The sequence below is a fragment of the Hemitrygon akajei genome, chromosome 4 (genome assembly GCF_048418815.1).
Source record: "Hemitrygon akajei chromosome 4, sHemAka1.3, whole genome shotgun sequence".
In the NCBI taxonomy this organism is placed as follows: Eukaryota; Metazoa; Chordata; class Chondrichthyes; order Myliobatiformes; family Dasyatidae; genus Hemitrygon; species Hemitrygon akajei.
In genome coordinates this window covers 8,181,104-8,205,510 of record NC_133127.1, presented here as the reverse complement: position 1 = coordinate 8,205,510, position 24,407 = coordinate 8,181,104, and the positions used below count along the sequence as shown (strand labels likewise).

The 24,407-nt window shown below is 41.4% G+C and overlaps 1 protein-coding gene across 1 annotated transcript in view; it reads right to left on the bottom strand.

Moving 5' to 3' along the window:
- The window catches only part of LOC140725868 (catenin alpha-2-like), a 212,821-nt gene extending 191,540 nt beyond the window's left edge, over positions 1-21,281 (bottom strand). The window contains exon 1 of the mRNA XM_073041813.1: positions 20,863-21,281. The gene's annotated coding sequence lies outside the window, so the exon portion shown is untranslated. The remainder of the gene's footprint in view (positions 1-20,862) is intronic.
- Positions 21,282-24,407: the final 3,126 nt, after the last annotated feature.

The window sequence follows — 24,407 nt, the reverse complement described above, 5'->3', positions numbered from 1 at the left end:
ACATTAGCTATCCTCCAATCCTCCGGCACCTTACCCGTGGCTAAGGATGTTTTAAATATCTCCACTAGGGGCCCTGCAATTTCTGCACTAGCTATCCACAGAATCCAAGGGAACACCTTGTCAGACTCTGGAGATTTATCCACTTTAATAGGTGTCAAGACAGCAAACACCTCCTCCTCTGTAATCTATATAGGGTCCATGACCTAACTGCTGATTTGCCTTGCTTCTACATACTCTGTGTCTATCTTCTAAGTTAATACAGATGCAAAAGTTCATTTAAGATATCCCACATCTCTTTCAGATGGATACGCATGGATTACCATTCTAATCTCCCAGAGGACCAATTTTGTCCCTTGCAAACCTTTTGCTCTTAACATATCTGTACAGTGAATCCCTTGGGATTCTCCTTCACCTTGTCTGCTAGGCCAACTTCATATTTTCTTTTAGCTCTCCTTAAGGGTTCTCGTGCATTTCATATACTCTATAGGTACCTCATTTGTTCCTACCTCCCTATACCTGCTATACAATTTTTTTTCTTAACCAAGGCCTCAATATCTCACAAAAACCAAGGTTCTATTAATCTGGTATGCTTGCCTGTTACTCTGACAGGCACATACAAACTTTGTACTCTCAGAATTTCACTTTTGAAGGCCTTCCACTTACCAAATGCACCTTTGCCAGAAAGCAGCCAGTTCCAATCCAACCTTGCCAGATCCTTTTTGATACCATCAAAACTGGCCTTTTCTCTGATTCAGAATCTCAGTTCCAGGACCAGACCTATTCTTTTCCATTATTACCTTTAAATTAATGATATTAAGATCACTAGATGCAAAGTGTTCTCCCACATAAACTTCAGTCACCTGCCCTGTCTCATTCCCTAACAAATCTAGTAAAGCACTCTCTCCTGCTGGGACTTCTATGTACTGCTTAAGAAAATTTTCCTGAATACATTTTTTTTTGCATACACTTTCCCATACAACCCTTTCACAATATGGAAGTCCCAATCAACAAGTTAAAATCACCTAATATCACAACCATATGTTCTTGCAACAGTTGGTGATCCCTCGACAAATTTGCCCCTCTAAATCCCACTGACTGTTAGGTGCTCTAAAACAGTGGTTCCCAACCATCGGGCCGTGGATCAGAACCGGGCTGCAAAGCATGTGCTACCGGGCTGCGAGGAAACGGTATGATTTGGCAGTATGAAGTGATATGAGTCAGCCATATTGCTTCATACCACCAAATCATATCATTTCCTCGTGGCTCGGTAGCACATGTTTTGCGGCCCGGTACCAGTCTGTGGCCCGATGGTTGGGGACCACTGGTCTAAAATATAATCTCATTTACATGGTCATACTTTTCTTATCCCCCAGTTCTACCCATAATGCCTCATTAAATGAGCTTTCCAGTCTGTCCTGTCTGAGCACTGCCATTGCATTTTCCCTGATTCGTAATGCCACCCCTCCCCTTTTATTCCCTCCATTTTTATCATAACTGAAACAATGGAACCCCAGAGCACTGAGCTGCCAATCCTGCCTCTCCTGCAGCCAAGTTTTACTTATGCGATAATATCATAATTCCACATGCTGATCTTGCCTTAAACTCAGCCACCTTCCCAAAAACATTCCTTGCATTGAAACATACACAGCTCAGTACATTCATGGGCCAATTGCTCTATTTCTGCTCCTACATCTATGGTCTTGTTAATCCTATCAATGCACAACCTTCTGGTCCCTGACTTTGTATGTAGGCTTAACAACATCTTTCTCCACAACTAGTTCATTATCTGTTCTGGGGCTTAGGTACCTATCCCATAAGAACTTAAGAACATAAGAAATAGGAGCAGGAGAATGCCATCTGGCCCATCGAGCCTGCTCTGCCATTCAATACGATCATGGCTGATTTGGCCATGGACTCATCTCCACCTACCTGCCTTTTCCCCCCATAACATTTAATTCATCTTTACAAAAGTCTATCCAACTTTGTCTTAAATATATTTACTGAAGTAGCCTCCACTGCTTCAATGGGCAGAGAATTCCACAGATTCTGAACTCTCTGGGAAAAAAAGTACTTCCTCATCTCCGATCTAAATCTACTCCCCCGAATCTTGAGGCCAAGTCCACTAGTTCCAGTCTCGCCAACCAGTGGAAATAACATTTCTGCCTATATCTTATCTATTCCTTACATAATTTTAATGTTTCTGTAAGATCTCCTCTCATTCTTCTGAATTCCAGCGAGTATAGACCAGGCAACTCAATCTTTTCTCATAGTCTAACACCCTCATCTCTGGAATCAACCTGGTGAACCTCATCTACACCGCCTCCAAAGCTAGTATATCCTTCCTCAAGTAAGGAGACCAGAACTGCACACAGTACTCCAGGTACACGCAGGTACTGTGGCCTCACCAGTACACTGTACCATTGCAGCATAACCTCCCTGCTCTTCAATTCATGCAGAAGCACCTCATGGTTGCAGGAGGGGTATGATTGGCAACTAAATATTCCTGGATTTTGTTGCTTCAGGTGTGATAGAATTGGAAATAAGAGGGGGAGGTGTTGCATTGCTTGTCAGAGAAAATATTACAGTGGTGCTCTGGCAGGATAGATTAGAGGGCTCATCTAGGAAGGCTATTTGGGTGGACTTGAGGAATGGGAGAGGTGTAGTAACACTTATAGGAGTGTATTATAGACCACCTAATGGGGAGCGAGAATTGGAGGAGCAAATTTGTAAGGAGATAGCAGATATTTGTAGTAAGCACAGGGTTGTGATTGTGGGAGATTTTAATTTTCCATACATAGACTGGGAAGTCCATACTGTAAAAGAGCTAGATGGCTTGGAGTTTGTAAAATGTGTGCAGGATAGTTTTTTGCAGCAATACATAGAGGTACCAACTAGAGAAGGGGCAATGTTGGATCTCCTGTTAGGGAATGAAACAGGTCAGGTGACGGATGTATGAGTTGGGGAGTACTTTGTGTCCAGTGATCACAATGCCATTAGTTTCAATATAATTATGGAGAAAGACAGGGCTGGACCCAGGGTTGAGATTTTTGATTGGAGAAAGGCTAACTTTGAGGAGATGCAAAAGGATTTAGAAGGAATGGATTGGGACAATTTGTTTTATGGGAAGGATGTAATAGAGAAATGGCAGTCACTTAAAAGTGAAATTTTGAGGGTACAGAATCTTTATGTTTCTGTTAGGTTGAAAGGAAAGGTTAAAAGTTTGAGAGACCTATGGTTTTCAAGGGATATTGGAAACTTGGTTCGGAAAAAGAGAGATATCTACAATAAATATAGGCAGCATGGAGTAAATGAGATACTTGAGGAATATAAAGAATATAAAAAGAATCTCAAGAAAGAAATTAGAAAAGCTAAAAGAAGGTACAAGGTTACTTTGGCAAGTAAGGTGAAAATAAATCCAAAGGGTTTCTACAGTTATATTAATAGCAAAAGGACAGTGAGGGATAAAATTGGTCCCTTAGAGAATCAGAGTGGACAGCTATGTGTGGAGCCTAAAGAGATGGGGGAGATTTTGAACAATTTCTTTTCTTTGGTATTCACTAAGGAGAAGGATATTGAATTGTACAAGGTAAGGGAAACAAGTAGGGAAGTTATGGAAACTATGACGATTAAAGAGGAGGAAGTACTGGCGCTTTTAGGGAATATAAAAGTGGATAAATCTCTGGGTCCTGACAGGATATTCCCTAGGACCTTGAGGGAAGTTAGTGTAGAAATAGCAGAGGCTCTGACAGAAATATTACAAATGTCATTAGAAACAGGGATGGTGCCAGAGGATTGGCATATTGCTCATGTTGTTCCATTGTTTTAAAAGGGTTCTAAGAGTAAACCTAGCAATGAAAGGCCTGTAAGTTTGACATCAGTGGTGGGTAAATTAATGGAAAGTATTCTTAGAGATGGTATATATATAATTATCTGGATAGACAGGGTCTAATTTTGAACAGTCAACATGGATTTGTGCGTGGAAGGTCATGTTTGACAAATCTTATTGAATTTTTTGAAGAGGTTACGAAGAAGGTTGACAAGGGTAAAGGTGTTGCCTATATGGACTTCAGTAAGGCCTTTGACAAGGTTCCGCACGGAAGGTTAGTTAGGAAGGTTCAATCGTTAGGTATTAATATTGAAGTAGTAAAATGGATTCAACAGTGGCTGGATATTTGTCAAGTTGGAGATAGGTGATGAGTGGTGTGCCTCAGGGATCTGTACTGGGTCTAATGTTTGTCATTTACATTAATTATCTGGATGATGGAGTGGTAAATTGGATTAGTGAGTATGTAGATGATACTAAGATAGGTGACGTTGTGGATAATGAGGTAGGTTTTCAAAGCTTGCAGAGAGATTTAGGCCAGTTAGAAGAGTAAGCTGAAAGATGGCAGATGGAGTTTAATGCTGATAAGTGTGAGGTGCTACATTTTGGTCGGACTAATCAAAATAGGCAATACATAGTAAATGGTAGGGCATTAAAGAATGCAGTAGAACAGAGGATAATGGTGCATAGTTCCCCGAAGGTGGAATCTCATGTGGATAGGGTGGTGAAGAAAGCTTTTGGTATGCTGCCCTTTATAAATCAAAGTATTGGTACAGGAGTTGGGATGTAATGTTAAAATTGTACAAGGCATTGTTAAGGCCGAATTTAGAGTATTGTGCACAGTTCTGGTCACCGAATTATAGGAAAGATGTCTACAAAATAGAGAGAGAACAGAGAAGATTTACTAGAATGTTACCTGGATTTCAGCACCTAAGTTACAGAGAAAGTTTGAACAAGTTAGGTCTTCATTCTTTGGAGCTTAGAAGGTTGAGGGAGGGCTTGATAGAGGTATTTAAAATTAAGGGGGATAGATAGAGTTGACGTGGATAGGCTTTTTTCCATTGAGAATAGGGGTGATTCAAACAAGAGGACATGAGTTGAGAGTTAGGGGGCAAAAGTTTAGGGGTAACACGAGGGGGAACTTCTTTACTCGGAGGGTGGTAGCTGTGTGGAATGAGCTTCCAGTAGAAGTGGTAGAGGCAGGTTCGATTTTGTCATTTAAAGTAAAATTGGATAGGTATATGGACAGGAAATGAATGGAAGGTTATGGGCTGAGTGCAGGTCGATGGGACTAGGTGGGAGTAAGTGAGAAGGGCCGAGATGGCCTGTTTCTGTGCTGTAATTGTTATATGGTTATAAGCACTCCCAAGTCCCTCTTTTTACCATTTAAATAATACACTGCTCTTTCATTTTTACTCCAAACGTCCAAGCTGGCTGAATGGAACTGCTGAAAGTTGAAACAAAACACATAAATATCATCTCGGTCTACAAACTCCCTAATGAACCATTCATGTGGCCACCTAACCTAGATCTCCACGACAAACTATACCTCATTATTGGTGACTTTAATAGTCATAGCACCAACTGGGGATACAAAGATGACGATGCAAATAGGTAAGTTGTATCATGGGCTCTAAGCAACAACATTGAGCTACTATACAAGTCAAAGGACACCTCTACCTTCACAAGTGCCAGATGGAGAAAAGGATACAACCCAGACCTTGACTTTGTTACCTCGACAAGCTCTGACCTCTTCACATGAGCAGTCCTCCAGCATATACCCAAATCCCAACACCGTTCAGTCCAGGCAGAATCCCTTCCAGTTCTGAGACCTGTACCATCAAAATACCTACCAAGATCTAACCTGAGAAAAGCGAATTGGACAGCTTTGACAGAATCCCTTGATCAACTTATCAATACCATACCACCAGAACCTGATCATTATGATAAATTTGATTGACTAATCTGGAAAGTAGCGCAGCAGAACATACCTAGAGGCTGCAGAACCAAATATATTTGGGGATTGACTAGTCATATCAAGCAAAGTTTTGATGAGGATGTCAACTTATATGACCAAGACCTGTTTGGTCAAGACACAATTGAAATGGGAGAGTCAGTTCTGTCCCTACTGAGCCAAGAGGGACAACAGCGTTGGCAGGAACCGATAGAAAACACAGACATGACCAAGAACAGTAAGAAGGCATGGGCAACTGTTTGGAAACTCAACTCAGACAATAGACCACCACAGAGAATTGCTGCCATAACACCCAAACAGGTTGCCCACCAACTAATTATAAATGGACGACCAAATAACAAGGAACGGAGGCAAAAAAAAAGCAACATCAGTAGATGGAAGCAACACACACAAAAAGCTGGTGGAACGCAGCAGGCCAGGCAGCATCTATAGGGATAAGCGCTGTCAACGTTTCAGGCTGAGACCCTTCCTCAGGACTAACTGAAAGGAAAGATAGTAAGAGATTTGAAAGTAGGAGAGGGAGGGTATAATGCAAAATGATAGGAGAAGACCGGAGGGGGTGGGGTGAAGCTGAGAGCCAGAAAGGTGATTGGCAAAAGGGATACGGAGCTAGAGAAGGGAAAGGATCATGGGATGGGAGGCCTAGGAAGAAAGAAAGGGGGAGGGGAGCACCAGAGGGAGATGGAGAACAGGCAGGGTGATGGGCAGAGAGAGAAAGAAAAAAAAGAGAGGGGAGAAAAAACTAAATATATCAGGGATGGGGTAAGAAGGGGAGGAGGAGCATTAACAGATGTTAGAGAAGTCAATGTTCATGCCATCAAGTTGGAGGATATCCAGCCGGTATATAAGGTGTTGTTCCTCCAACCTGAGTGTGTCTTCATCTTGACAGTAGAGGAGGACTTGAATGGACATATCAGAATGGGAATGGGACGTGGAATTAAAATTTGTGGCCACTGGGAGATCTTGCTTTCTCTGGCGAGCAGAGCGTAGGTGTTCAGCGAAACGGTCTCCCAATCTGGGTCGGGTCTAACCAATATATAAAAGGCTACACCAGGAGCACCGGACGCAGTATACCACAACAGCCAACTCACAGGTGAAGTGTCGCGTCACCTGGAAGGACTGTCTGGGGCCCTGAATGGTGGTGAGGGAGGAAGTGTAAGGGCAGGTGTAGCACTTGTTCCACTTGTAAGGATAAGTGCCAGGAGGGAGATCGGTGGGAAGGGATGGGGGGATGAATGAACAAGGGAGTCAAGTAGGGAGCGATCCCTGCAGAAAGCAGAAAGGGGGTGGGGGAGGGAAAGATGTGTTTGGGAGTGGGATCCCGTTGGAGGTGGCGGAAGTTATGGAGAATTATACATTGGATCCGGAGGCTGGTGGGGTGGTAGGTGAGGACAAGGGGGACCCTATCCCAAGTGGGGTGGTGGGCAGATGGGGTGAGGCCAGATGTGTGGGAAATGGGAGAGATGCGTTTGAGAGCAGAGTTTATGGTGGAAGAAGGGAAGCCCCTTTGTTTAAAAAAGGAAGATATCTCCTTCATCCTGAGAGCAGATGCGGTGGAGATGGAGTCAGCTCTCTCAATCAGGAATAACAACTTCCCACCTCTCACCCTAGAAGAATTAAAGGATGAAGTATCACAGCTAAAATCCAACAAAGCTGCTGGCATAGATGGGAATCTTAATGAATTCCTTAAACATCTTGGACCTAAAGTACTCCACTGGCTTCTGTCCCTTTTTAAACTGTTGCCTAAGATCATTAAAAATACCTAAAAATTGGAGAAGAGCCAAAGTTGTTGCTCTCCTAAAACCCAATAAAGACCCCAATATTCCTAAAAACTACAGACCGATTTCCTTGCTCTGCACTCTCTATAAACTCTACGACAGACTCATACTGAAAAGAATATAACCCCCTTAGTCGAAGATCTTCTGACACCAGACCAAGCCGGGTTCAGGCCAGGCCGCTCTTGCTGCAGTCAAGTCCTGAACTTAACCCAGTATATTGAGGATGGGTTTGAAATGTGACAAATTACAGGGACAGTATTCATTGACTTAACAGCAGCATACGACACTGTGAGTCACTGAGGCCTTCTACTGAAGTTATCTAAAATGTTAAAGAAAGAAACCACAGTCAAAGTAATAAAAAGCCTCCTAGAAAATTGCTGCTTTTATGTAGAAATGAATGGAATTAAGAGTAGGTGGTGTCTACAAAAGAACAGACTACCAGAGGGATCAGTCCTGGCAGCTCTACTATTTAATGTTTACACAAACGGTCAGACCAACCAACCTTTCCTAACATACACAGGTTTATCTATGCAGACGACCTATGCATAGCAACACAAGCTAACACCTTCCAAGAAGTTGAAGTATGACTTACAGCAGTCCTCGAAGCAATGAAGCAGTATTATGAAAAATGGTCTCTGAACCCAAATCCATCAAAAACTCAAGTGTGTGCATTCCACCTGAGGAATCGAGAAGCAGCTCAGAAACTCAAGATCTTCTGGTGTGGGAAGGAGCTTGAACACCATCCGACTCCAAACTACCTGGGCGTGACACTGGATAGGACGCTCTCATTTGCCACCCACATCCAAAAACTCCAAAGGAAAGTTGGCTCTCGCAATTCTCTCTTGAAAAAATTAGCAGGCACAAAATGGGGAGCTATTGCTCACACACTTAGATCAACTGCCCTAGCACTCTGCTATGCACCTGCAGAATACTGTGCACCTGTGTGGGGCAGATCAGTCCATGTGAAGAAAACAGACCCATTCCTTAACAAAGCCTGCCGAATAATCACGGGCACACTGCGCCCCACATCCACTAACATCATTTACAGACTTGCAGGCATTGCTCCCCCCGAGATCCAAAGACACACTACAACAAAAATTGAAAAAGGTAAACAAACTCGGATCTATGGCACCCACTACATCATCATGTGCCAGTTTCCAACCGCCTAAAATCGAGGAAAAGCTTTGCTACAGTGGAGGAACTACCGTACGGAACATCCCCCCCAAACATACAGGATTGACCTCTGGCAACAAACAGAAACCAGAACCCCACCAAACAAAACAGTGCAAGACCCCACAGAAATGTTGCCAGACGTGGCACTGCTTGACAGACGGAAGTGGTGCACTCTTAACAAAGCGAGAGCGGGAGTTTGTAGGATGGGAGACAATATGGTGAAGTGGGGTTAAAGACCAGTGAATCCTGTGAGTGTGGCAAAAGGGTACAGAACATTGAACATGTTCTGCGCAACTACCCACACTCACCTGATTCAGCCGACACTGACCTGCTCAACATCAACCAAACAACACTAGAGTGGCTGGCTGTCTGGTGTGACAAGCTATGTTGATGATTTTTCCTTCCAAAGTGGATGACCTTGCTTTTACCAACAATGTACTCCATCTGCCACACCACTGCCCACCCCCTACAACTCTAGTTTAAAACCCCTCCCCACTATGCAATACTGGCAAACCTTCCCACTTTAGTCCCTTTCCAGTACAGGTACAAACTGCCCCTTCTGTACACGTCCTATCTTCCTTCAATAAATAGCCCAACGATCCAAAAGTCTTAAGCCCTCTCTCCTGTACCAACTTCTTAGCCACTTGTTAAACTGTATGCTCTTCCTATTTCTGGCCTCACTAGCATGAGGTAAAGGTAGCAATTCTGAGATCACAACCCTGTAGGTTCTACCCTTTAATTTAGCACCTAACTCCCTGAACTTAGTTTACAGTACCTTGTCATCCCCTCCAACCCATATTATAGGCCACTACCTCTGGCTGCTCACCCTCCCAGTAAAGAATGCTGTGGACTCGATCTGAGATGTCCCTGACCCTGGCCCCCAGGAGGCAACATAACATCCAGGAATCTCATTCTCATCCCCAGAACCATCTTCCTGTTCCCCTACCAACAAATCCCCTATCGTTATAGTCCATCTCTTCTGCCCCTCCCCCCCCCCCAGCTCACCTTCCCTTCTGAGCCACAGTGCCAGACTCAGTGTCGAAGACTTGACCACTGTGGCTTTCCTCTTCTAGGTCATCCGTCCAACAGTATCCAAAGCAGTATATCTGTTGTTGAGGGGAACAACCACATGGGTGCCTATCCCTTTTCCCCCTCCTGAGGGTCACCCAGTTTCCTCTGTTCTGCACCTTGGCTATACAGTAACTACTGTATCTCCCTGTATGTCCTGTTTATCAGCGCCTCAGCCTCCTGAATGATTGGACTTTATCCAGTTACAGCTCCAACTCCTTAACATGGTCTGTTAGAAGATGCAGCTGGACAGACGTTGCAGGTGTACTTGTCAGCAACACTGGAGGTTTCTCTATCTTCCTACATCCCACAAGTGGAGCATTTCTACTTTACTGTCTGATAACTCTACTGCTCTAAATGTGCAATGAGAAAGAATAAATAATGAAAAAATTTATGAACTGCAATGCAGTAGGATAGGATGCTTTCTATAATGCATCTGTAAAAACTGGAGTGAATTATCGAGGATGTACCAAATTCTATGTACCATTCAGTCATCGACAGGGTAAACTTGTCCTCATGGTCATAGCAGTGCCCTTACACACTCTTCCTGCACCCTAGCAAGCTTCTTTTGTCTACTTTGTCCAATTCTGATAGAGGGGCTTCACCTTGAAACTTTCTGTTTTTCATTCCATAGATTCAGCCTGACCTGCAAAATGTTTCAGTATTCTCTGTTTTTTTCATTCCAAGAGACAAATGGATTTGAATGCAGAACTGAAAAACTAAAGAGGCAGGTCCAATTTTTCCAGGAATGTCATTAACATTACAATTATGCACCACAAGACACAAGAAAAGGACATGGTGAAACTGATGTAGCAATATTGGGTGAGGAAACAATTACAGCTATCCTGACAGATGCAATCATAAAATTGTTACAGCAGAGAATGTTATATCCATTGAGTCTATATCAACTCTTCAAGGACAAATTTTGTCAGTCCCTTCCCTGACTCTTCTCACAAATGCACAAAGAATCAAAAATTCAACACCCTGTAAAAGTATTCAGCCCCCAACCTTTTATTTGCATAAGCAAGTATTATAACCAGAGGCTTTGATCAACTTAACCGAGAATTTTCATTTGTGAATCACATTTTTTTCTCATAGTGGAGCCCAAAAAATAACGGAAAATTGTAAAGCATGAAAGACTAAAAATTCAAAAACTAGAATGTCAGCAGCTTAAAAGTATTAATGCTTCTTTGCTCAGAACTTAGTTGGACCATCTCTCACAGCTATCATAGCCAGTAGTCTTTTCAGATAAGAGTCAATTAGCTTTGCACAACATGACGGTGCAAGATTTGCCCAATCTTCCTTGTAAAATTGCTCAGACTGCGCCAGATTAGTTGGGGTTCAATGGTCAACAGCAATCTTGAGGTCTTACCAGTTATGTTCAATTGGGTTAAGGTCAGGACTCTGACTGGGCCACTCAATGACATCAATTTTGCTCATTTGAAACGACTTAATGGTTGCTCTAGCAGTATGCTTCGGGGTGCTGTCTTGCTAAAAGATGAACTTCCTCCACAGTTAAAGCTTTCTGGCAGAGGCTAGCAGGTTTTTATCCTGAATCTCTCTGTACTTAGCAGTATTCATCTTCCCATCATTCCTGACCAGATTTCCAGTCCCTGCTGCTGAAAGGCATCCCCAGAGCACAATGCTACCTCCAGCATACTTTAAAGTAGAGATGACATTACCTGGCTGATGCAAAGTATTAGATTTATGCCACACGTACTTAGTGTGTAGACCAAAAAGTTTCACTTTAGACTCATCCGACCACAATACCTTCTTGCAAATCTTTACAGTATCTGAGTGATGCTCTGCAATACCTTTATGAGCAAGAATATGCCTTTTTTTAAAAGCTAGTGCTTCTTCTTTGTCACTCTCACATAAATAACATCTTTGTGCAAGACCTTGGAGATTGTGGAGCCATGAATTGCATCTCCAGTTGCTGCCACTGATTTCTGCAGCTCACTCAGTGACTGTTGGCATCACAGTGGCCTCTCTTACAAGAGACATTCTTCTCTGGCAACTAAGTTTAGAGGGGTGGCCTGATATTATTGCTGTGGTTTCTTATTTTTTCCACTTTTTCATGATGGACTGCACTGAGCTCTGAGACATGTTTAGTGCTTTTGAGATGGCCTTGTACCCTTCCCCAAATTATTGCTTCTCTATTATCATATCCCTGACTTGCCTTGAATGCTCTTTTATCCTCATTTTGGTTTGGGTCTGTTGAAAACCTACCGTACTGTTGGAACTTTCAGAGAGAGACTATTTATTCAGAAATCCTCCAATTTTCACATCAACAAATTGGTAAGGTAATATACCATATTGCACTGGAGGAAAGTTAGCATACAGTAATTGCAAATGGAATGAATACTTCCTCAGTCTCACAATTTTGTCTTTTAATTTTCAGTAAATTGTTGATAGGTTTTGGAATTGTTCTTTTAATTTGGCATGATGCACAATATTTTGTACAATAGCTCAAAAAATCCTACTTCAATATATTTTAAATATAGAAAATGAGACAGTAAAATGTGAAAATAGCTGTGCAGGTTGAATACTTTTTCAAGGCACTGTAAATGCAGATGCTGGAAATCAGAAAATGTTAATAGCTCAAAACACGCTGTGTGTCAGGCAAAATCTATAGGAAGAGGAATAGGGAAAATACTTCAAGTTAAAAACACTTTTTCATGAAGAGAGAAAAAAACAAGTTTTAAGTTTCAGTAAGGTTGAGGATGGACTGATACAACAAAGGGAATAACCGCATCTCTGATAGGGCGAGTCGAGGCTTACAGTGGGGATAAGCTGTCAAAAGAATTTATCAAATTTCTTACAAAATGAAGGTTCAACAAGATTCTACCATGAGATACATCATCTTTTTACCTTGTTTCATCTTTTGGAATTCTAAGGAACTATTTCATTTGCATCTCCCTAGTCTGCTCTCCACCAAACACTCTTCTGTCTCGTATTACATCTCTTTCAGTTACATGGGAAAGTAGTATTTTTATTTCACTATGTTATTCCCTCTCATACTGACAGACCCAGCAAGGAGGTGCAACAGATAAAACGAATGCCAGACACAGCAGGAGCTACCATTTAAGAGTGGCAAATTTGAGAGCATCTGTTTCTGGGGTGGAACTGTTGGTATTAAGGTCAAAATGCAAAGTATGACAATGTAGGCTTCAGCATAGTCAAGCTCATCATAACCTTACATCCAATCCATTTTCACAATGCATTTCATCAGGAAAACTAACAATATCATCAAGGATGCCTACCATTCCTTTTCCTCTCTTCTACCTCTTGGGAGAAAATATAGGAGCTTGAAAGTCCAAATGATTAAACTTAAGAACAGCTTCTTCCCCTTCAGACCTCTAAACAAATCAGCTCTTTCACATCACCTTCCTGGTGTTGCTATTACATTCTCAAACCCTTAATTCTATCTCTTCCATTACTGTCACTTAGGCATTTCTTTCTGATCTGCCTCAGTTCGCACTACTATAATTTGCATCATTCTGTTATTTCTGCATTCATCGCTGCATTTCTTGTATAACAATATACAATGTGTACTCTGTGAGCTTTACATGTGCAAGGAATTTAAGGGTTTTGCAGATAGAGATTGAGTTGTAGTGAGCGATTCGATTTGAAGAGGAGTCAAAGTGGACTAATTTTGGTGCCTATTCACCTAAACCAATTGCAAGGTTAAATCGCTTTAAGCGCCAAGCCAATTTGGAGAGGTCAAGAACAGCTTCAGGCCAGGCAGTGACTCAGTGACTAGGGCCTAGCGGGACACAACCCAGTGATTGAACAATTTAAACGCAAAGAAAGACTGGGTGCCGGGACTGCAGTCGAGGATCAGGATGATTTCGCTCATTCTCCTGCATTGTTCATTCCACCCTCCACAACCATGAGGCTGTGAGTCTGCTCCCACTACGTGCTTCTGTCTGTGAGTTTTACAGTGGTTTGTGCCACTATACAATGAACTTAAAACAAAAGCTTTCCAGCGATTCGGGTCAATGGACGCAATTTGGTTTGGAATGCTGTTGCTTCTTTCTATTGTTAGCACGATTTTTATTTTTATTTTCCTTTTTCTCTCAGCATTAGGTGTTAGTCTTTCTTTTTTCCTTTTAATTGGATTCTTTCAGGTTTCTTGCTTTGTGGCTGCCTGAGGCAGACAAATCTTAAGGTTGTTTAGTTTATACATACTTTGATAATAAATTTACTTTGAATGTTTGAATTTCATAAACTAACCTGATCTGCTCCATTGATGGAAAAGGCTCAGAGGAAAACTGACTTGATCTTGTTCCTAATTCCTAAGATCCTATGGCTAGTCCATACTACAAACATGGCTTATCAGTGGCTGAGGAAATGGATACAACAGCCTGTGACATATTTAAGATAAAGGCTGTTACTGATCTTTTCATTCTTGTGGAAGTTTGCCTAATGCATTCTAAACATCCAGACAGCAGCTACAAAATTTTCCTAATCAGCCTACAGATACATCAAAAAAAGAGATTCAATCAAGTTAGATAAACAAAATTTCTCTTTAATCATTTGTGTTGGCTCTCCTTTTATCAACTTCTCCAAGTACCTGTTAGAAATAATTAGGAAAACTTACATTAAATCAATAACTATTGCCTGGTGCTATTCCTTGCAATGTTTTTAAACAAGGGTGTAAATTTGCTATTTTCTTATTCCTCATGTCACGTCCAAACGTACTCCAGAAGTTGGAAAAGATCAAGATGGCAAGAAATTCACATTGATTGTCCAACTGACTGTCACTGAACATTTTACTGTTGCAAAGAACAGGTGAACCAAAATGCAGGACACTGGCACGGAGATAGAGTTAGGATGCAGACGTGAGTGTGGCTAGGACTGAACGGCAAACAGGAGACAAGCGGCAGTCAATATTATCTTGACACGGAGTGTTGCTGGAGCTAAACAGCAAACAGGAAAGGGAAGCAGCAGGCAATACTTATCTTGACACGGAGAGACAGGGTTACACAGGTAAACCTCGGTACTGAAGTAAAACTTAGAATACACAATCCTAGGTGGCCGGGTACGTGAATTACCACACTGGATAAAACAATGATCTGGCAATGAGTGGATGCATAGCCAGGATATTTATGCTGCAGGTTTACATGAGAATCAGGTGTGCCACAATCAAAGGGAATTAGGAGAATATGGGGAATTAACGGTCGAGACCGTGCCATTTACTAAAGAGCATAAAATGTCTGTTTTCCCTTCCCCCCACTACCTTTCAGGACAATTGCTGTAACTGTCACTCAAACCAAATAATTAAAACCAAGCCCCAAATGAATTTCATTCAAGGCCCTTGATATGAGCTTAAGATGAACGCATGAAGCTGTTGACCTAAGCTGTCATCGAAAATGGATTATCACTCAGCTTATTTTGCCCCATTGCAAGATTTGGTCAAAAGAATTTAAAAACTGCCTCTACACATATTGTCACTGAATGTCACTTTAGCTTTTGAATAGACCTTGACATTACATTAATTGAACCAGCTGATTTCAATGTCATTCTATTTGATCAAGATCTTCAAGGCCAATTAATGAATGCCTCTATGTATCATGAGGGGATTTTTATTTATTCAACTTTCTAAATTTATTGCCAGTTCCCCAAATGCCTCTGTACAGATGGCTGAAAGCCATCTATTCAAATCACTGATGAAGGTGCTCTCATAAAACTGTTGGATTGGGAATTCAAGGAGTTGGACCAAGCAACGTTGGCAGGAAAGGGATAATATTACTAAGTCAAGAACACCTCTGACTTGGAAGGGAACCCAAAGTAGTGGTGATATTCCCTTGCACTTCTCTTTATCCATCTTCATGGCTAGGGAGATGTTAATTAAGCAAGTGCCATGAATATGATATAAATGCAAACTAATATTTCAAGTAACGATCATAGAGGAGACTTAAACAAGCACATGTTGTCATGGATGGCTTTTCATTCTGGTAATGGACAGCAAACCAATACCAATTGCATGCTGATAATATAAAACTGTTATCATGGTTAGGTGATAACAACTTCATTTCAGAATTACTTGAGATCTGTGTTAGAATGCCAGCTGCTGGAAAAATGAAAGAATAGTGGAAAATCTTTAATATTGTCAAGAAAGTTCAAAACTTTTCCTGTGGAATCAGATGTCAATGAGTAGTGATGGACAATACTATTTCAAGATTATCTGTAATCTATTACACAGTCCTTTGACAACCTGGGTTTCATAATGGTGATGTTCAACAACAATATCTGGACATTGCAGGAGTGTAAAAAGCCAGAAATGCAATACATTGTTAAAGCAAAGCTCTGGAGTTGCCAGAAATATTTAGAATATTTCCTTTTATTAAAAAGATAGCTGTTATTTACAAAGAACCAATTATCAGTGATGGTGGTGTGCAAGGGGGGCTGGGAAAGGAGGGGCTGTTTTACTCTGAAAGATGGGATGCCATTCTAGCATTGAGGTTAGCACAATGCTGTTACAGCACAGGGCATTGGAGTTTGGAGTTCAATGCTGATGACTTATATAAGAAGCTTAAACGTTCTCCCTGTGAGCAGGTAGGTTTCCTCCAGTTGCTCCAGTTTCCTACCACAGTCCAAAAAACATTACATGTTAGTAGGTTAATTGGTCATTGTAAATTGCTCCATGATTATCTTATGGTTAAATAGATGGGTTTCTGGGAAATACAGCTCATTAGACCAGTGGGCCTGTTTCATGCTCTATCACAAAATAAATGAAGAAAGCACAAGCTGCAAAGAGCTTGGAATGTAAAAGTTACAAAACCTCTTGGCATACCTTGCACCAACCTCTAGGAAGTTCCCTTCAGTCAAACTATGGCCCCCAACGATACGAGAATGGAAATCCTTTAAAATTACAAATAGCAAGATTTGACTTTCAAGGTGCAGTACAAATTGCTATACAAGTGGAGATGCAGTAGATGTGGTGTACTTGGATTTTCAGAAGGCTTTGACAAGGTACCACACATGAGGCTACTTAGCAAGATAAGAGCCCATGGAATTACAGGGAAGTTACTAATGTGGGTGGAGCATTGGCTGGTCCTTTTAACTTTTAACACCTTTGGACTATTTTTACTGTGCCATGGTCTGTTTTTTTTTAATCAATTATGGTATTGTCTGCACTGTCATAACTATATGTTAACTATAACTATATGTAACTATGTGGTTTTGTGTAGGTCTTGTAGCTTTAGTTTTTGGTTTGTTGGGTGACAGAGTTGGTCTCTTGACTTGGTGTGTCTGGGTAGTCTTGTTTTGTCTGATGCCTTTGGAACTCCTTTCCGGGGAACGCACTAAGATGGTAGTGCAATATTAATATGCAGCAGCCTCTCCAGACTGGATTTGGGGATTACCAAACGTTATGTGGATTTTCTGGTGTAGTCTGTTTTGTCGTGTGCTTTTGTGATATCATTCTGGAGAACATTGTCTCATTTTTTAACTGCATTGCATTTGTGGTTTCTAAATGACAATAAACTGAAACTGAACTGAACTGAATGCAGACACTTTTACAGCACTTAAGTATCTAGCTGAGTACTTGGATCTCAAAGGCATAGAAGGCTATGGACCAAATGCTGGATTATGGGATTAATATAGTGATGCACTAAATGATCACAGATGAAGGGAGTCTTCATGTGTTATATAACCTTGTGACCCAAATTTCTGTCATCCTTCTACCCTTAACTCAAGAAAAAGTATGAGAAGGTAATACTGGAATAAGGAGCATCAGTGACCTCAGTATTTTTTCATTTTTTGTATGAGCACCATACAGATCAACAACACCATCTATAATGATCATGAAGCAAAAAGGTAAATGTGACAATGAGCCTGGTTGTGCCAAAGCAGCCAGGACACAGATGCAAACTTGCCCCAAGAGCACAAAAGTCACAAATCCCTATAATGGCTGTCGTAATAAACTTACTCTGTAGGCACCACTCTTCAGATGTTGAGATATGAAAGTAGATACTTATTCCTATGCATTCCTATAACTCTTGAATAACAATCATCCATTTTCAAGAAGAAGCAATGCCATTCAAAAATCCATTACATGTAGTTTCTAACTGTCAAAATAGCTGTGAAAGATTGTAGAAAATTTGGTGGCAAGTGAGAGAAAAATTTAAGAGTATTATACTGCTAGGGGATAAACAAAACAATTTTTAATCAAATAAAACAGGTTTGAAAGGTGTTGCAAGAGTGTAACTGCAGTGCAGTTGGTAGACAACAAATGCTGCAGCCATGGCGAATGGTAATACACTGGTGTGCAGCAATGTTAATCACACTGATCTCTTACCCTTTACTGTGTCAAACTTTGAGCATCAGAAGTAAAGATAACATTCCACCAGTCTGATTTGTGCCTTGAAGATAACTGAAATATTCTGGGCTTTCAGGGAGTGAGCAACACACTGCAAGATGACCAGTCTCTGATGTGCTCCTGTTGCCATAATGTTGCTGGACTATTTACATTTCTAGTAATACACAAAATAATGTTGGTAGCTTGACAGTAACTGTATGTTGAAAAACAAGCATAGGCATTTAGTTTACTGGAGAAGCCTACTATTTGCCATAGGTTACAAAATTGTATTTATTTATTGAACAATACAGCACAGAGTAGGCCCTTCCAACCCTTTGAGCCACACTGCTCCATCATCCCCAACAAACTCGATTAACCCTAATCTAATTACAGGACATTTTACAATGACCATTAACTTACCCGGTAAAACTTTGGACTGTGGGAGGAGACTGGAGGGCCTGGAGAAACGTACAATGACTCCTTACAGAACGGTGCTAGAATTGAATTTCGAACTACGTTGTAAAGGCATTGTTCTAACCACTACGCTACTGTGCCACAATTACTCAAGGATATCATGTAGGTCTGTCTATATGCAAGCAGAGGCTGCCACATAAACTTCTGCATCACCTCCTAAACCTCATTACATCAATGAAACGGAACAGTGATGTCATTATTAGCAAATATCTCCAATTCTGAACTTATAATGGAAGGAAGATCACTGATGAAGCTATTATCCAATAAAACTCTGTACCAATGTCTTGGTGCTGGAATAACTGACCTCTAACAATTACAGATATTTTATTTGTGAAAAATACAATTCCAGCCAGAGGTAAGTTTTCCCTCAATTGCTGTTAACTTCAGTGTGACAAGAGCTCAATGCCATATTCAGTCAAATGCTGTCAAGGTCAAGTGTCACCTCTCTACCCTACTGAGATTTGGAGCTAAGAGCTCCTGACTAAACCAAAAAGAGCACTAAAATGTGCAGGATAGTAGTGATAGACATTAATGATTGAAGTGCATCTTCGGGCAGTTTCATGGTCACCATTTTTAAGGCAGTCACTATTATGGGAATTGAACCAAAGTCTTCTAGTCAGTGGTCCAAACTTCGCATTCCAGTCCAGTAATTTAGTCAATACATCACTGACCTTCAATGTATTGGAGCCATCTCAAGGAGCTTACAATCCATGTAAACAATAAAAACATATTTCTACTCTAGGGGAATACCAATGATTGCAAGTAGTAGATGATTTTTAATACAGCTAATAAGAAATTTATGAGAAAATGTGAACAGTGAAAATGGAGCCCATTAGTACTAAGTATAATACTAGTCCTTTGCTCAAGGAATTTAAGGAAATGGGCATTTAAAAGTTAACAGAGGAGGTTGTGCATGGACAGTACCGTCAGCTTGTGTAGAGTCCATGTTTAAATAATTGTAAAATTAAATACAAGCAGTCTGTATGTTTACAACTCAGGCATTGGCTTATATCTAGATACTCATCCAAGCTATATGTGGAATTACTTCCAGGACATCCTAAAAAGTTATCTATTGTTCTGACAATAATAAAGTGAGAATACAAATTGCATATGATATTGCATATTGTTTATCATGTTTACAAATTGGTTTCATTATATTAACCATGACAAACCAGTAATCACGACTTGTATTGACAACAGCTATATCCAAATATTCAAATCATGGAAAAGTACGTTAGATACTATTGCAGTTTCTCTGTTGCCAACAGAAAAAAAAGCTTCTATACAAATCTAGTTTAAGAATTCTTTAACCCAGTTCAGAAACGTAATCACATATATTACAATAATGCTATTTGTCTCACTTTTGGGCAGAGAAACCTTATTCTAAAAACAAATGTTAAGTCTCTAGCTTTACAAATATCAGGGACAGCAATGAAAAACATAAACAGTACACTTATTCCAATGTTGAGAGAGACTTAAAATAAAAAAGCATGTATTTCATACACCGCCTGAAATTTCGCACACTGAAAAGTCACCAGTAACAGATGAAGAGTGGATTACAGGAATAAAAACAGCAGATTGAGCATCCCCCACAACCCAAAATTTTAAGTATTGTCTGGGGGAGTGAGATACGAGGAGATAGAAATAACCGATAAGGTGAGGGCACATGTATCATCACCGTCAGCTTTTAACGGTGCAATCGAACTAATAAAACCGAGAAGCTTAGCAAGGATTTCCTTTGTACATTTCTTTATTCCTTTTTAGCAAAATCGTTGCGGCCTGTAATGCTCCTGAAGGCCCAGCCAGCACTCATTTAACGAAGAATAAAATTTTGCTTTCATTCAAAACAAAATATAGATTTTCATTTTTCACTGAAAGTAAAAAGCATCATAACCTCTTATGAAATGTCATGCGGTTTAGTGAAGAACGTGCGCCGCAGGGAAGGGGGGCAAGCTCTTGAAACAGCTAATACTTTTCCAACAGTACATCTAAGAAATCCTATCAGTCATAATGCTTTAAAGGGAGTTGAATCCATCACTGTATAGTTATAAATGTTTTAACAACGTATTATAAAATGAATCTTGCCCAAGAATGCACTTTTAGAAAATGCACTATTAATTCAGACTTTTTATTGAAAATGAGTCAATAAAGGCCACGTTTGAGATTTCAATTACCCGATACATTTAAAAAACTGCAACCATCCAGTACATGGGCGCACACAAAAGACTGTCAAAATGACAATTTGCAAATGAACTCCGCTACGCACCTGCCGATTTCTTGTCTCTTTTTTGGGGGGGGAGGGGTTGGAGTACAGCAGTTGTGTGTTCCTTTTAGTGATTGTTGCCTGTGGTTTGGATCGCTCCTCTCAAGTCTCTCTCACAGTGTGGCTGCTGGTGTCTATGGTGATGGAGAGAGGGAGGGTGGCGGCGGCGGTGCTGCTGCTGACAATAATGATGCGAAGCTCACAACTGCTGCCTGCCGCCGTCGCTCGGCAATCGCAAACACCACCTCAGGACAAGAAAGATGTCGCTGTCTAGGTTTTTTTTTTACCCTCCTCAAACTCTTTCACCCCTCCTTCTCCTTTTTCCTTTTTTAACCACACCGCCGCCGAATGCGTATTTACAGCAACGCTGTCACTCTGTCTACCCCGTGAGGGAAGCAACAAACCACCTCCCCCCCCCACCCCTCACCGAGCGGTCGCTGCCAAATAGAGAGCCGGCCCCTCCTGCCGACCGCCCAGACCACCAATCAGAGTGCCCTGCGCGCGCGTTGCTCGAGCCTTCACCGCGAACCTGGTCCTTCTGCCACCGCACTTCCAGCCAATCGCCGCTCTCGGCTGCTCCGCGCGAGGGTGGAGTGCGCTCGCTCACCGCTCCGAGCGGTGGTGCCGCGCGCTCGCACGCTGCTCCGCTGAAAGGTAGCGCGCGTCCGCTCGCTGCTCAGTCCGAAGGTGCTGCGCGCTCGCACGCTGCTCCGCTGGAAGGTAGCGCGCGTCCGCTCGCTGCTCAGACCGAAGGTGGCGCGCGCTCGCTCGCTGCTCGGTCCGAAGGTGCCGCGCGCGTCCGTTCGCTGCTCCTCTGGAAGGTAGCGCACGGGCGCCTGATGGGCGAGGGCGGAAAGATAACGGCTTGTTTCCAGCCTAACTACCCAAAGGCACTCTAATGATGAAAGGCTTCGAGATTTTGAAAGGAACAGATAGAGAGGATCTCATCCATTTTGATTTGGCATTATCGGATAAAATGCAAGATTTAAAGGCAGGTTTCAGGAGTGAAGTTGTCGAATACTTCTGTAGGGGAGAAAGTGGAGGGCATTAGAGACTCCCTTCCATCCAATCTTGATCTGATGGGCTTTACTGTAATTGATTTTACAAACTTCGAAGGTTTTAGATGTATTAAGACTATGAAGTAAAATAATAATCTAAGGGATTAAAAACTGTAGATGTTGAAAATAAGAAGCATAAATCGTGCAAAGCTCAGCTGAACAAGCGCATCCTTTGAAGGTAAATAGTTAAGATTTCAGCACGAAGACCCTTGTTCTTATTCAGGGTCTCAGACCTAATTCTATTTCTCTATAGATGTTGCCTAACTTGCTGAGTGTTTCCAGCATTTTTCTGCTTTTGTTTCAAAATTATTATGAAACTTGACAGGAGAGATGCAGTGTTGATGTTTCCCCAGCTGAAAACCAGGGGTCATGGAGTCAAAAAAGGGAATCCGAAATTCAAGACAAAGAGAAGAAATTTCTTCACACAGTAGACAGTGAGTCCTTGGAATTTCTACCCAGAAAGATGTGGATGTTCAACTACTGAGTATGTTCAACAGAGATTTTCAAAGAACTTTCATGGTTAAGGGATTTGATGCAGGAAAGTACAGCTGAGATTTAAGAAAGCAGCTGGGAAAAATATGGGTATTTTATGAGCATTAAGATAACCTGACTCATTGCTTACAATTACAGTTTTTATTTATGCAAAGTTGAAATGGCCAGACCTTTAGACTTTTTTTTTCATTTGTGCTTGGTCAGGCATCATCAATGGAGGCAAGGGATGGTTGCACATTTTGGGTTGAACAGGGTCTCAATAAGAAATGTTTGCAATCCCTTTGTATCCACAGATGTTGTTCGACCAGATGAGTACTTGCTACAGTTTATTTTCAATATGCCACCAAAGAATCTCACAAACCTTTATAGAGGTATAGTGGAGAACATTCTGATCGGTTTCATCAGAGCCTGGTATGAAGGCTCCAAAATGCAGGCTCTCAAGAGAATGCAGAAAGTTGCAGAATCAGCCAGCTCCATCATGGACACAACCCTCCCCAACACTGAGGACATTTTCAAGAGGCAGTACCTCAAGAAGTCAAATCCATCACTGAGGAACCTCATCAAGTAGGACATGCTTATGCCACAGCAGGTGAGGAGGTATTGAAAAGAGATTTTCGGGAGCTCTATTAGAAAGCTGAAAAGCAGGACCTCCAGGCTAGTAATCTCGCAATTGCTGCCTGTGCTATGTGCTAGTGAGGGTGAGAATAGGAGCATTCAGCAGATAAATGTGTGGCTGAGGAATTAGTGCAGGGGGCAGTTTTCTGGGTGAATGGGATCTCTTTTGCAGAAGGTACAATCTGCACACAGGTTACAGATTCCTTGCAGACAGGTTTGCTAGAGCTATTTGGGAGGGTTTAAGCTACTTTGGCAGGGGAATGGGAACTGGAGTGATAGGGCTGAAGATGGAGTAGGTGGTTAACAAACAGAGACTTCTAGCAAGGGGAGTCCGTTCATGGGGCAAAATTGCAGTCAATGGGATGAGTTGCAATGTAAAAGGTGAACAAAATCAAAAAGGATGATGAATAGAGGACTAAAGGTGTTGTATTTGAATGCACACAGTATACGGAATAAGGTAGATGAACTTGTAGCACAGTTACGGATTGGCATGTATGACATTGTGGACATCACTGAATTGTGGCCGGTAGAAGATTATAGCTGGGAGATTAACATCCAAGAATACACATTGTATCAAAATGACAGGCAGGTAGGCAGAGGGGCTTCTGTTGGTAAAAAAAAAATTAAATCAAAACCTTAGAAAGAGGTGACATAGGATCAGAAATGTGTAGAATCATTGTGGGCAGAACTAAGAAACACCAAGGGTAAAAAGAACCTGATGGGAGTTATGCACAGACCTCTGAAAAGTAGCAAAATATGGACTACCGATTACAATGGGAGATAGAAAATGCAAGTAAAAAGGGCAATGTTATGATAGTCATGGAAGATTTCAATATGCAGGTAGATTGGGAAAATCAAGTTGGTACTGGATCCCAAGTGGGGGAATTTGTAGAATGACTGTGAGATGATATTTTAGAGCAGTCTGTAGTTGAGCTCACTAGGGGATCAGCTATTCTGGATTGGGTATTGTGAAATGAAATGGAATTGATTAGAAAGCTTAGGGTAAAGGAACCCAGTGTGCATAATAAGATAGAATTCACCTTGAAATTTGAGAAAGGGAAGCTAAAGTTAAACCTATCAGTGTTATGGTGGAGTGGAGGGAATTATAGAAGCATGAGAGAGGAACTGGCAAAAATTAGTTGGAAGGGGACACTAGCAGGGATAATGGCAGAGCAGCAATGGCTGCAGTTTCTGGGATCAAATCGGAAGTTGCAGTTTAGATATTGTACATCCCAAAGAAAAATAATTCTAAAAGCAGGGTGACACAACCACGGCTGACAAAGGCAGTCAAAGCCAACATAAAAACCAAAGAGATAGCATATGATAGAGCAAAATTGAGTAGGAAGTTAGAGCATTGGGAGGCTTTTAAAAACCAGTAGAAGG